Source organism: Triticum dicoccoides, chromosome 2A (genome assembly GCF_002162155.2).
Source record: "Triticum dicoccoides isolate Atlit2015 ecotype Zavitan chromosome 2A, WEW_v2.0, whole genome shotgun sequence".
Taxonomy (NCBI): Eukaryota; Viridiplantae; Streptophyta; class Magnoliopsida; order Poales; family Poaceae; genus Triticum; species Triticum dicoccoides.
In genome coordinates this window covers 191,392,903-191,406,125 of record NC_041382.1, presented here as the reverse complement: position 1 = coordinate 191,406,125, position 13,223 = coordinate 191,392,903, and positions in this window count along the sequence as shown.

The following is a 13,223-nucleotide window of genomic DNA, read 5'->3' as shown; positions in this document are numbered from 1 at the left end:
AAAAAAAAAACATCTCCGCGCCGAGCCGGACACGTCCGACCCGGCCGGACATTTCTCCGCCGCCACTCCCGCGCCGCCACGTGGCACCGGACCACATCCCCGCCGCCAGGCCCGGGAGGCCCGTGGCCGGCCCCCGAGGCCCACGCCGCCGCCCAGCGCCTCCTCGCGCCTCGCGCCGCTGCCTCTCCTCCGCGCCACCGCACGCCGGCGGCCGCCGCCGCCACCGAGCCCGGCTGCTGCCGCCGCCGCCTCGCCGGGACGACGCGGGCCGCGCCCCACGCCGCCGCGGGCTGCCGGCGCCGCCCCGCCGCCTCCACGTCGTCCTCTCCTCCGGCCCCGGCCTCTCCCCGCTGCTCCGGCCGCCGTCCCCACCATTTCCGGCAAGTCCCCGGTGCACCTCGGCTTCCGTGCTCCGGCGGTGAACAGTAACCGCGAGATCTGGATCCAGATCTGATTTCGAACGGTTGACTTTTATCCTCGAAACCCTAGTTTTTTTATGCTACCTTTGACTGCTTGTATCTCCGCAACCGTAGCTCCGTTTGGGGCGTATGATATATCAAAATGTTCGTCTCGACATGTACATCATTTCATTCCATTGCATCATTTGCATTTGAGGTCATCTTGATACCCAAAATGCTGTTAGAAGGAGGCTTCGTGAGTTAAATTGCAGATCCGTTAGTTCATCTTGCACTTTTGTCATTTTTGCTATATTTAATCCGTGCATGATATGCCTGTGCCCCTTTGGGATGTATTGTGAAGCATTTTGTCTTCTTTCCAGAGGTGCCACCCATGCATTTTTAGGGTGTGTGTGTTGTCTTGTGCAAGCTTGCGAAGAGAGGTACCTGAGATTGCAGATTTCAGGGACTTAGTGATTTTCGCTAAGTCTGGGATATTTTAGTTCATGATGCTATATGTCCAGCTTGTTTCCTAGTGATCCGTGCCTCTTTTGAGGATGATCACTAAGGGAGTTTTGATATTTATGTCATGCTCTATCCATCCATGTCTTTGTTGGCATTTGTGGGGTGCTCTAGGTTGACTCAATCGAGCTCAACTTTTGCTTCGTTGTTAATCTGGGCAGATCGTCAACTTGTTTGCGATTTCGCCGATGCTACCGTTAGTGTTCCATGCATGCTATGCCTTCGTTCTTGCCATGTGTAGCTAGCACTTTGTGCCTTCTTGATGTTTATATGCTTCCCTTGCCATGACTTGCACCATGGTGAGTGCATCGAGCTCGTTTACATGCCTTCGTGAGTTAAATTTCAGCATGTCTCAGTTTTCACTAAGTCTGAAAACTGATTGTGTTCGAGCAATGTTCGTGAGCTCGGTAGAGTATTTTGTGAACCCTTTTGGCCCCAGGTCACTTTGAATTTTTTTAAAGCTTGTTGAGTAGATCCATGCCATGTTCTTACTTGTCATGTTCAGGTTTTCTATCATGTTGTTTTGCTGCTCCGAAGAGAGCATCGTGATCTGAAATTTCAGACTAGTGTTGATTTCACTAAGTCTGAAATCTGTTTTGCATTTGCGTTTTAGCCATGCTTGTTTGAACCTCTTAATGGATGAATTTGCCTATGGCTCAGTGCTAGTGTTTTGTCAACCATCTTGTGTACATCACTGCCATGTATTTTGTTTTCATGTTTGGTGGCTGTAGCATGTTCATTTCGTTGCATTTAGATGCCTACTTGCTGTAAATCGCAGACCGGTGTCATATCTTAAAACGCTTGCCATTTCCAAACCGTAGCTCCGATTCCTATGATCTTTATATCGTTTTCAAGCGATTTCATCCCCTCTATCCAGTGGCACACTTGGTTTTCCAAGTTGAGGCCAGGTTCATGCATTTCCTGTCATATCTTACATTTTGCATCCCGCATCGCATCCCGCATAGCATATCGTCATTTCATCATATTGCTTGGTCTTGCCCGTGGTTGATTGTGTCCTTGTTGCTTGTTTGTCTTTGGGTAGAGCCGGGAGACGAGTTCGCTACCGAGGAGCCCGTTGAGTTTGCTTGTGAGGATCCAGTCAACTCTGACAACTGTGCAGGCAAGATGATCATACCCTCGAAATCACTACTATCTTTGCTATGCTGGTTTGCTCGCTCTTTTGCTTTGCCACTGCTACGATGCCTACCTTTTGCTTGTCAGCCTCCCAATTGCCATGTTGAACCTCTAACCCACCATTGTCCTAGCAAACCATTGATTGGCTATGTTACCGCTTGCTCAGCCTTCTTATAGCGTTGTTAGTTGCAGGTGAAGATTGGAGCCGTTCCTTGTTGGAACATTTATTTACTTGTTGGGATATCATTATATTGCTATGTTATCTTAATGCATCTATATACTTGGCAAAGGGTGGAAGGCTCGGCCTCTCGCCTAGTGTTTTGTTCCACTCTTGCCGCCCTAGTTTCCGTCATATCGGTGTTATGTTCCCGGATTGTTGCGTCCCTTACACGGTTGGGCTATAATGGGAACCCCTTGATAGTTCGTCTTGATTAAAGCTTTTCCAGCAATGCCCAACATTGGTTTTACCATTTGCCACCTAGCCTCTTTTCCCTTGGGTTTCCGGAGCCCGAGGGTCATCGTATTTTAGCCCCCTTGGGCCAGTGCTCCCTCTGAGTGTTGGTCCGAACTGAGCTGCCTGCGGGGCCACCTCGGGGAAACTTGAGGGTTGGTTTTACTCGTAGCTAGTCTCATTTGAGTGTGCCCTGAGAAAGAGATATGTGCAGCTCCTATCGGGATTTGTCGGCACATTCGGGCGGTGTTGCTGGACTTGTTTTAACCTGTCGAATCATCTTGTTGTACCGAGATACCGAGTCTGATCGGTGTGTCTTGGGTGGAGGTCTATTCCTTCGTTGACCGTGAGAGCTTGTTATGGGCTAAGTTGGGACCCCCCCCTGCAGGGATTGATCTTTCGAAAGCCGTGCCCGCGGTTATGGGCGGATGGGAATTTGTTAATGTCCGGTTGTAGATGACTTGAACTAAACTTAATTAAAATGAATCAACCGTGTGTGTTACCGTGATGGCCCCTTCTCGGCGGAGTCCGGGAAGTGGACACGGTGTTGGAGTTATGCTTGCGCAGGATGTTCCTTTAGCTTCTCGCTCGTGCTTCGCCTTCTCTTCTCGCTCTCTTTCGCGTATAAGTTAGCCACCACATATGCTAGTCGCTTGCTGCAACTCCACATATATTTGCCTTATTCATTCCTATGAGCTTAAATAGTCTTGATCGCGTGGGTGTGAGATTGCTGAGTCCCTGTGGCTCACAGATACTACAACTCCAGATGCAGGTCCAGGTGATTCTGCTCCAGTTGACGATTACGAGCTCAGGTGGGAGTTCGACGAGGACTCTCAGCGATACTACGTGTCCTTTCCAGATGATCAGTAGTGGTGCCTAGTTGGGGTTATCGATTCAGGACCTTGTCGCATGTTGGGGGTCTTATTTTCTATTTTGGCGCCGTAGTCGGGCCATGAGTGTTTGTTTGATGGATGTTATTTATGTACTCTGATGTGACGTGGCGAGTGTAAGCCAACTATGATATCTTCCCCTTTTATTATATATATTACATGGGATGTTGTAATGATTGCCTGACTTGCGACATTGCTTTCAATGCGGTTATGCCTCTAAGTCGTGCCTCGACACGTGGGAGCTATAGCCGCATCGAGGGCGTTACAAGTTGGTAATCAGAGCCTTCCCCGACCTTAGGAGCCCCTTTGCTTGATCGTTTTTAGCGGCCGAGTTGTGTCTAGAAAAATGTTTTGAGTCCTTAGGAATTATATATCGGAGAGCTTAGGAATTCTTTTTACTTCCCAGTCTCCTCATCGCTCTGGTAAGGCATCCTAGCGTAGAGTTTTGACTCTTCTCTTCTCAAATTTCACTAAAAATTTTTTAGGATCACGCGAGTATCTTGGTTTTGTTCCGATGGTTTTGTGACGAGAACATTGTTCTTGGTGCCTCCTGTCTTTAGGGGTTGTGGCAGTGTCCCGGGGAGTTGAGCTCCGAGGTGTTGTCGTCACAATTTTATCGTTGCAATTCTGGTATACTTGAGATATGTTCGCCGACATCGAAAATCTCTTTTATGGAGTTCGTTGGTGAGATAACCTCGACGCCACCCAGTACTGGGGCGGGAGTTCGGGAGTATCGCCATAACTTGTATAACGGATGCTTTTCGAAGGTTGAGGTAGATGGTTTCCGAAGTTTTCTTGGTTATGTGTTGAAGGATGGATACAGCTGGATGTAGGATTTGCTAGTTTGGGTGAGATATTGTGCTTCCCCTGTATCCCCAACACCTGATTGCATAACCGGAAAGGTTCGGGAGTTTCATAGGTGGGAATTCTAGTAGCTCTAGTTCTTCTTCCACGGATATCGGTTTGAGATTGGGATTTCTTACCGATTATTCGTTCTTGATCCGTACCTTGTTGATTTATTTCTCTACCTTAATTCTCGTGGCTTCGCAATTTATGGATATGTGATCATTTGAAGAGGAATGCATTCGTTCATTTTGTTCGGATGTGAAGACTATATGTTGCAATTTTCATTCCGTTGAATTCAGCTTCTATATTGTTGTCTATCTATGTGCTAATGGTGGTCAACCTGTTCAGGATGGCTCCTCCAACGCGCACCACTCCGAATCCTAATCCGCCTCCACCTCCGCCTCCTTCGGAAGCGTGGCAAGCTGTGATGGCCGCTACTAATGCAAACACACAGTTGATCATGCAAATCCTCCAAGAGCGCAATCAAGGCAGTCAAGGGAATCAAGGCCACAATCAGCACCACTTTGCTACTCTGAACCAGTTCCTCGCAAATGGTCCAAAGACGTTCAGCGGTTGTGTTGAGGCTACCGACGCTGACGATTGGCTAGTGGATCTGGGCAAGCATTTTGAATGCAGCAACGTAAGGCCTGAAGATTTCGTCAAGTTCGCTTCTTTCCAGCTCAAAGATCAGGCTGCAGAGTGGTTCCAGCAGTACAAGGATTCCAGAGGTGGACGTGTTATCACTTGGGACGATTTCCGTCAAGATTTCCGCGCTCATCACATTCCTCAAAGTGTGGTTGAGAGTAAGCGTCAGGAATTCCGCAATCTGAAGCAAGGCTCTTTGTCTGTCTATGACTACAACAAGTTGTTCCAGAAGCTCGCCCGTTTTGCCAAGCAGGATGTTCCTGATGAGAAGAGTATGATCTATCAGTTCAGGGGTGGTCTTCGTGAGGAAATTCAGCTCGCTCTTGTCCTCTTTGAGCCGTTGAGATACGATGAGTTCTACAACATGGTACTGAAGCAAGAGGCTGCTCAGATGAGATGTGATGCTTCCAGGAAGCGTGCCAGAGATATTACTCCGTCTTCCTCTACTCAAGTGGTCAAGCAGCAGAAGTATTGGCTTCCTCCTCCTCCGTTCCGTCAGCCATATCAGCAGAAGAGCAAAGGTGACAGTGGTTTCTCCCACCCACCCAACCCAGGCTTTCAGAACAAGGCTTCGTCTCAAGCTCCAAGATCGAGTGCTCCGTATCACCGTCCGCTTTCAGAGGTCACGTGCAACAAGTGCCAACAGAAGGGTCACTATGCCAACAAGTGTACCAACCAGAGGCGTCTTCCTCCTCCTCCTCCTGTCAGATCGGCAAGTACAGCGGTGGTCAAGCACAATCCCAAGCACGCCAAGGTCAATATGGTGAATGCGGCTCAGGCAGAGGATTCTTCAGATGTGATCATGGGTAACCTTCCTGTTAATGATATTCCTGCAAAAGTTCTTTTTGACTCTGGTGCATCGCATTCCTTCATGTCATTTCCATTTGCATCGGAGAACAATTTTAGCACTAGGGCATTACCTAGAGCAATGCAAGTCGTCTCTCCAGCTAAGCGACTAAGTTCCAGTATGGAGGTGCCGGATATTTCAATCTTGATGGGCGATTTCAAGTTTCTTGCTTCTCCTATGGTTCTTGGCAACTCGGATATCGATCTTATTCTCGGGATGGACTGGCTCTCTAAGCATAAAGCTCAGCTTGATTGTGCAGCCAGGCAGATTCAACTGACTCATTCGTCTGAGGAGGTCATTGTCTTTGCCGCTCGGGATAATTCCGTCCGGTTGTTTTCTCTCAATGAGAAGGGTGAATTGGATGCTATTTCGCAGATTCCGGTTGTTTGTGAGTATCAAGACGTCTTTCCAGAAGAGCTTCCAGGGATGCCTCCGCACCGGCCAGTTGAATTTGTTATTGAACTTGAGCCCGGTACGGAACCTGTGTGCAAACGTCCTTACAAGCTCGGCCCCGAAGAGTTGAAGGAGTTGAAGAAACAACTCGATGAGCAAGAAAGATTGGGTCTCATTCGGCCTAGTACTTCTCCGTGGGGTTGTGGTGTTCTTTTTGTGAAGAAGAAGGATGGATCGAGTCGACTTTGTGTTGATTACCGTCCAGTAAACAAGAAGACCATCAAGAACAAATACCCACTTCCCAACATCAATGAGCTGTTCGAACAACTCAAGGGTGCTCAAGTATTCTCCAAGCTTGATCTCCGTATGGGTTATCATCAGATTCGTATTCGTGAGCAAGATATTCCCAAGACGGCATTCAGAACAAGCTTTGGTTCATATGAATACACCGTCATGTCTTTTGGCCTCGCCAACGCTCCTCCGACGTTCTCTCGCATGATGAACTTCATCTTCAACCCCTACACCAATGAATTCGTTCTGGTCTATCTCGACGACATTCTGGTTTTCTCGAAGAACAAGAAAGATCATGCCAAGCACTTGCGTTTGGTTCTTGACAAGCTCAGGGAACATCAGTTCTACGCCAAGTTCTCCAAGTGTGAATTTTGGCTCGATGAGGTTCTTTATCTGGGTCATATCATCTCCGCCAAGGGCATTTCCGTGAATCCTGAGAAGGTGTCTGCAATTGTGAATTGGGAACCTCCTCAGAATGTTAAGCAACTCCGCAGTTTTCTCGGTCTCGCAAGCTATTGCAGAAGATTCGTTGAAAACTTTTCTAAGATCGCCAAGCCTCTCTCAAATCTTCTTCAGAAGCACGTCAAGTACGTTTGGTCTCCGGAGTGTGATATTGCTTTCAACTCTTTGAAAGAGAAATTGGTCACTGCTCCAGTTCTGACTCCGCCTGATGAAACCAAGCCGTACGAGGTCTTTTGTGATGCCTCTCTCCAAGGTCTCGGTGCTGTACTGATGCAAGAGAAGAAAGTTGTTGCTTATACCTCTCGCTAGTTGAAACCTAATGAGAAAAACTACCCCACTCATGATCTCGAGTTGGCGGCAGTTGTGCACGCTTTGTTGACGTGGAGACATCTTCTATTGGGAAGGAAAGTGGACATTTTCACTGATCACAAGAGTCTCAAGTACATATTCACTCAGCCTAATCTCAACCTCAGGCAGACTCGATGGGTCGAAATGATTCAAGAGTACAATCCGAGTATCGAGTATACTCCAGGCAAGGCCAATGTGATTGCTGACGCTTTGAGCAGGAAAGCATATTGCAACAGTCTGATTCTCAAGCCTTATCAACCCGAGCTTTGTGAAGCTTTCCGCAAACTTAATCTGCAAGTTGTTCCTCAAGGTTTCCTCGCCAACCTTCAAGTTTCTCCTACCTTGGAAGACCAGATTCGCCAAGCCCAACTTCTTGATGCTATGGTGAAGAAGGTGAAGATTGGTATTGCAAAGAGTCAGTCCAAGTACAAGTGCTACCGACTTGATGACAAGGACACTCTCTTCTTCGAGGATCGAATTGTTGTGCCCAAAGGTGAACTCCGTAAGGTGATCATGAACGAGGCTCACAACTCTCTCCTCTCCATCCACCCTGGTAGTACGAAGATGTATCAGGATCTCAGGCAAACTTATTGGTGGACTCGAATGAAGCGCGAGATCGCTCAATTCGTGAATGAATGTGATGTCTGCAGAAGAGTGAAGGCAGAACACCAAAGGCCAGCTGGTCTCCTCCAACCTCTGGCCATTCCAGAATGGAAGTTTGACCACATTGAAATGGACTTCGTGACTGGGTTTCCAAAGTCCAAGCGTGGCAATGATGCTATTTTCGTCGTCATCGACAAGCTCACCAAAGTGGCTCACTTTCTGCCTATCAAAGAGTCAATCACTGCAGCTCAATTGGCGGAACTCTATACCTCTCGCATTGTCTCTCTGCACGGTATTCCTCAAGTGATATCTTCAGACCGTGGCAGCATCTTTACCTCCAAGTTTTGGGATTCTTTTCAGAAAGCCATGGGCACCAACATCCGCTTCAGCACAGCTTTCCATCCTCAAATGAGCGGTCAAGTCGAGCGTGTCAACCAGATTCTTGAAGATATGCTCAGAGCTTGCGTGATATCCTTCGGCATGAAGTGGGAGGATTGTCTTCCTTATGCTGAATTCTCGTACAACAACAGCTTTCAAGCAAGTTCGGGCAAGGCCCCCTTTGAAATTCTGTATGGCAGGAAGTGCCGTACCCCTCTCAACTGGTCTGAAACCGGTGAACGTCAGCTGCTGGGTAATGACTTAATCACAGAAGCAGAAGAAATGTGCAAAGTCATTCGTGATAACCTCAAAGCAGCTCAATCCCGCCAGAAGAGCTACTATGATAGTAAGCATCGTGATCTGGTTTTCGAGATTGGGGATCATGTTTACCTCCGCGTCTCTCCCTTGAAAGGTACTCGTCGTTTCGGTATCAAAGGGAAGCTTGCCCCTAGATACGTGGGACCTTTCAAGATTGTCAGCAAGAGAGGCGACCTCGCCTATCAACTCGAGCTTCCTTCAAACTTTGCAAATGTTCATGATGTGTTCCATGTCTCTCAGCTTCGAAAGTGCTTCAAGACTCCTGACCGCACCGTCAACTTCGAGGACATTGAGCTCCAAGAAGATCTCTCTTATCGTGAGCACCCAGTTGCTATTCTCGAAGAGACTGAACGCAAGACTCGCAACAAGTCAATCAAATTTCTCAAAGTCAAGTGGTCACACCATTCCGACCGTGAAGCTACCTGGGAACGCGAGGATCACCTCCGTTCTGAGTACCCGGAGTTCTTTCAGTCCTAGATCTCGGGACGAGATCTTTTCGTAGTGGTGGAGTGTTGTAACGCCCCAGATATATTTTCCATATTTGTATCCAACTCTTGCCGTCTCCGGCGCTAAGTTATATTTATTTCTCGGGTTTGGGTCTTTGTCTCCGTGTGTTGTTTTCTTTTTCGTGCATCTCTTATCATGTCATCACGTGCATTGCATTTGCATACATGTTCATCTCATGCATTCGAGCATTTTCCCCGTTGTCCGTTTTGCATTCCGGCGTTTCGTTCTCCTCCGGTGGTCATTTCTACCTTTCTTTCTTGTGTGGGGATTAAACATTTCCGGATTGGACCGAGACTTGTCAAGTGGCCTTGGTTTACTACCGGTAGACCGCCTGTCAAGTTTCGGGTCATTTGGACTTCGTTTGATACTCCAACGGTTAACCGAGGGACCGAAAAGGCCTCATGTGTGTTGCAGCCCAACACCCCCCAAATTTGGCCCAAAACCCACCAAACTCTGCTCCATGTCCTAGAGCGTTCGATCACGATCGTGTGGGCGAAAACCGCACCTCATTTGGACTCTCCTAGCTCCACTTATGCCTATATATACACCCCTCCGTTTTCGGATCTCTCCCTCTCCCCGAAACCCTAGTTCAAAAAAAAACATCTCCGCGCCGAGCCGGACACGTCCGACCCGGCCGGACATTTCTCCGCCGCCACTCCCGCGCCGCCACGTGGCACCGGACCACATCCCCGCCGCCAGGCCCGGGAGGCCCGTGGCCGGCCCCCGAGGCCCACGCCGCCGCCCAGCGCCTCCTCGCGCCTCGCGCCGCTGCCTCTCCTCCGCGCCACCGCACGCCGGCGGCCGCCGCCGCCACCGAGCCCGGCTGCTGCCGCCGCCGCCTCGCCGGGACGACGCGGGCCGCGCCCCACGCCGCCGCGGGCTGCCGGCGCCGCCCCGCCGCCTCCACGTCGTCCTCTCCTCCGGCCCCGGCCTCTCCCCGCTGCTCCGGCCGCCGTCCCCACCATTTCCGGCAAGTCCCCGGTGCACCTCGGCTTCCGTGCTCCGGCGGTGAACAGTAACCGCGAGATCTGGATCCAGATCTGATTTCGAACGGTTGACTTTTATCCTCGAAACCCTAGTTTTTTTATGCTACCTTTGACTGCTTGTATCTCCGCAACCGTAGCTCCGTTTGGGGCGTATGATATATCAAAATGTTCGTCTCGACATGTACATCATTTCATTCCATTGCATCATTTGCATTTGAGGTCATCTTGATACCCAAAATGCTGTTAGAAGGAGGCTTCGTGAGTTAAATTGCAGATCCGTTAGTTCATCTTGCACTTTTGTCATTTTTGCTATATTTAATCCGTGCATGATATGCCTGTGCCCCTTTAGGATGTATTGTGAAGCATTTTGTCTTCTTTCCAGAGGTGCCACCCATGCATTTTTAGGGTGTGTGTGTTGTCTTGTGCAAGCTTGCGAAGAGAGGTACCTGAGATTGCAGATTTCAGGGACTTAGTGATTTTCGCTAAGTCTGGGATATTTTAGTTCATGATGCTATATGTCCAGCTTGTTTCCTAGTGATCCGTGCCTCTTTTGAGGATGATCAGTAAGGGAGTTTTGATATTTATGTCATGCTCTATCCATCCATGTCTTTGTTGGCATTTGTGGAGTGCTCTAGGTTGACTCAATCGAGCTCAACTTTTGCTTCGTTGTTAATCTGGGCAGATCGTCAACTTGTTTGCGATTTCGCCGATGCTACCGTTAGTGTTCCATGCATGCTATGCCTTCGTTCTTGCCATGTGTAGCTAGCACTTTGTGCCTTCTTGATGTTTATATGCTTCCCTTGCCATGACTTGCACCATGGTGAGTGCATCGAGCTCGTTTACATGCCTTCGTGAGTTAAATTTCAGCATGTCTCAGTTTTCACTAAGTCTGAAAACTGATTGTGTTCGAGCAATGTTCGTGAGCTCGGTAGAGTATTTTGTGAACCCTTTTGGCCCCAGGTCACTTTGAATGTTTTTTAAAGCTTGTTGAGTAGCTCCATGCCATGTTCTTACTTGTCATGTTCAGGTTTTCTATCATGTTGTTTTGCTGCTCCGAAGAGAGCATCGTGATCTGAAATTTCAGACTAGTGTTGATTTCACTAAGTCTGAAATCTGTTTTGCATTTGCGTTTTAGCCATGCTTGTTTGAACCTCTTAATGGATGAATTTGCCTATGGCTCAGTGCTAGTGTTTTGTCAACCATCTTGTGTACATCACTGCCATGTATTTTGTTTTCATGTTTGGTGGCTGTAGCATGTTCATTTCGTTGCATTTAGATGCCTACTTGCTGTAAATCGCAGACCGGTGTCATATCTTAAAACGCTTGCCATTTCCAAACCGTAGCTCTGATTCCTATGATCTTTATATCGTTTTCAAGCGATTTCATCCCCTCTATCCAGTGGCACACTTGGTTTTCCAAGTTGAGGCCAGGTTCATGCATTTCCTGTCATATCTTACATTTTGCATCCCGCATCGCATCCCGCATAGCATATCGTCATTTCATCATATTGCTTGGTCTTGCCCGTGGTTGATTGTGTCCTTGTTGCTTGTTTGTCTTTGGGTAGAGCCGGGAGACGAGTTCGCTACCGAGGAGCCCGTTGAGTTTGCTTGTGAGGATCCAGTCAACTCTGACAACTGTGCAGGCAAGATGATCATACCCTCGAAATCACTATTATCTTTGCTATGCTAGTTTGCTCGCTCTTTTGCTTTGCCACTGCTACGATGCCTACCTTTTGCTTGTCAGCCTCCCAATTGCCATGTTGAACCTCTAACCCACCATTGTCCTAGCAAACCATTGATTGGCTATGTTACCGCTTGCTCAGCCTTCTTATAGCGTTGTTAGTTGCAGGTGAAGATTGGAGCCGTTCCTTGTTGGAACATTTATTTACTTGTTGGGATATCATTATATTGCTATGTTATCTTAATGCATCTATATACTTGGCAAAGGGTGGAAGGCTCGGCCTCTCGCCTAGTGTTTTGTTCCACTCTTGCCGCCCTAGTTTCCGTCATATCGGTGTTATGTTCCCGGATTGTTGCGTCCCTTACACGGTTGGGCTATAATGGGAACCCCTTGATAGTTCGTCTTGATTAAAGCTTTTCCAGCAATGCCCAACATTGGTTTTACCATTTGCCACCTAGCCTCTTTTCCCTTGGGTTTCCGGAGCCCGAGGGTCATCGTATTTTAGCCCCCTTGGGCCAGTGCTCCCTCTGAGTGTTGGTCCGAACTGAGCTGCCTGCGGGGCCACCTCGGGGAAACTTGAGGGTTGGTTTTACTCGTAGCTAGTTTCATCTGAGTGTGCCCTGAGAAAGAGATATGTGCAGCTCCTATCGGGATTTGTCGGCACATTCGGGCGGTGTTGCTGGACTTGTTTTAACCTGTCGAATCATCTTGTTGTACCGAGATACCGAGTCTGATCGGTGTGTCTTGGGTGGAGGTCTATTCCTTCGTTGACCGTGAGAGCTTGTTATGGGCTAAGTTGGGACCCCCCCTGCAGGGATTGATCTTTCGAAAGCCGTGCCCGCGGTTATGGGCGGATGGGAATTTGTTAATGTCCGGTTGTAGATGACTTGAACTAAACTTAATTAAAATGAATCAACCGTGTGTGTTACCGTGATGGCCCCTTCTCGGCGGAGTCCGGGAAGTGGACACGGTGTTGGAGTTATGCTTGCGCAGGATGTTCCTTTAGCTTCTCGCTCGTGCTTCGCCTTCTCTTCTCGCTCGCTTTCGCGTATAAGTTAGCCACCACATATGCTAGTCGCTTGCTGCAACTCCACATATATTTGCCTTATTCATTCCTATGAGCTTAAATAGTCTTGATCGCGTGGGTGTGAGATTGCTGAGTCCCTGTGGCTCACAGATACTACAACTCCAGATGCAGGTCCAGGTGATTCTGCTCCAGTTGACGATTACGAGCTCAGGTGGGAGTTCGACGAGGACTCTCAGCGATACTACGTGTCCTTTCCAGATGATCAGTAGTGGTGCCTAGTTGGGGTTATCGATTCAGGACCTTGTCGCATGTTGGGGGTCTTATTTTCTATTTTGGCGCCGTAGTCGGGCCATGAGTGTTTGTTTGATGGATGTTATTTATGTACTCTGATGTGACGTGGCGAGTGTAAGCCAACTATGATATCTTCCCCTTTTATTATATATATTACATGGGATGTTGTAATGATTGCCTGACTTGCGACATTGCTTTCAATGCGGTTA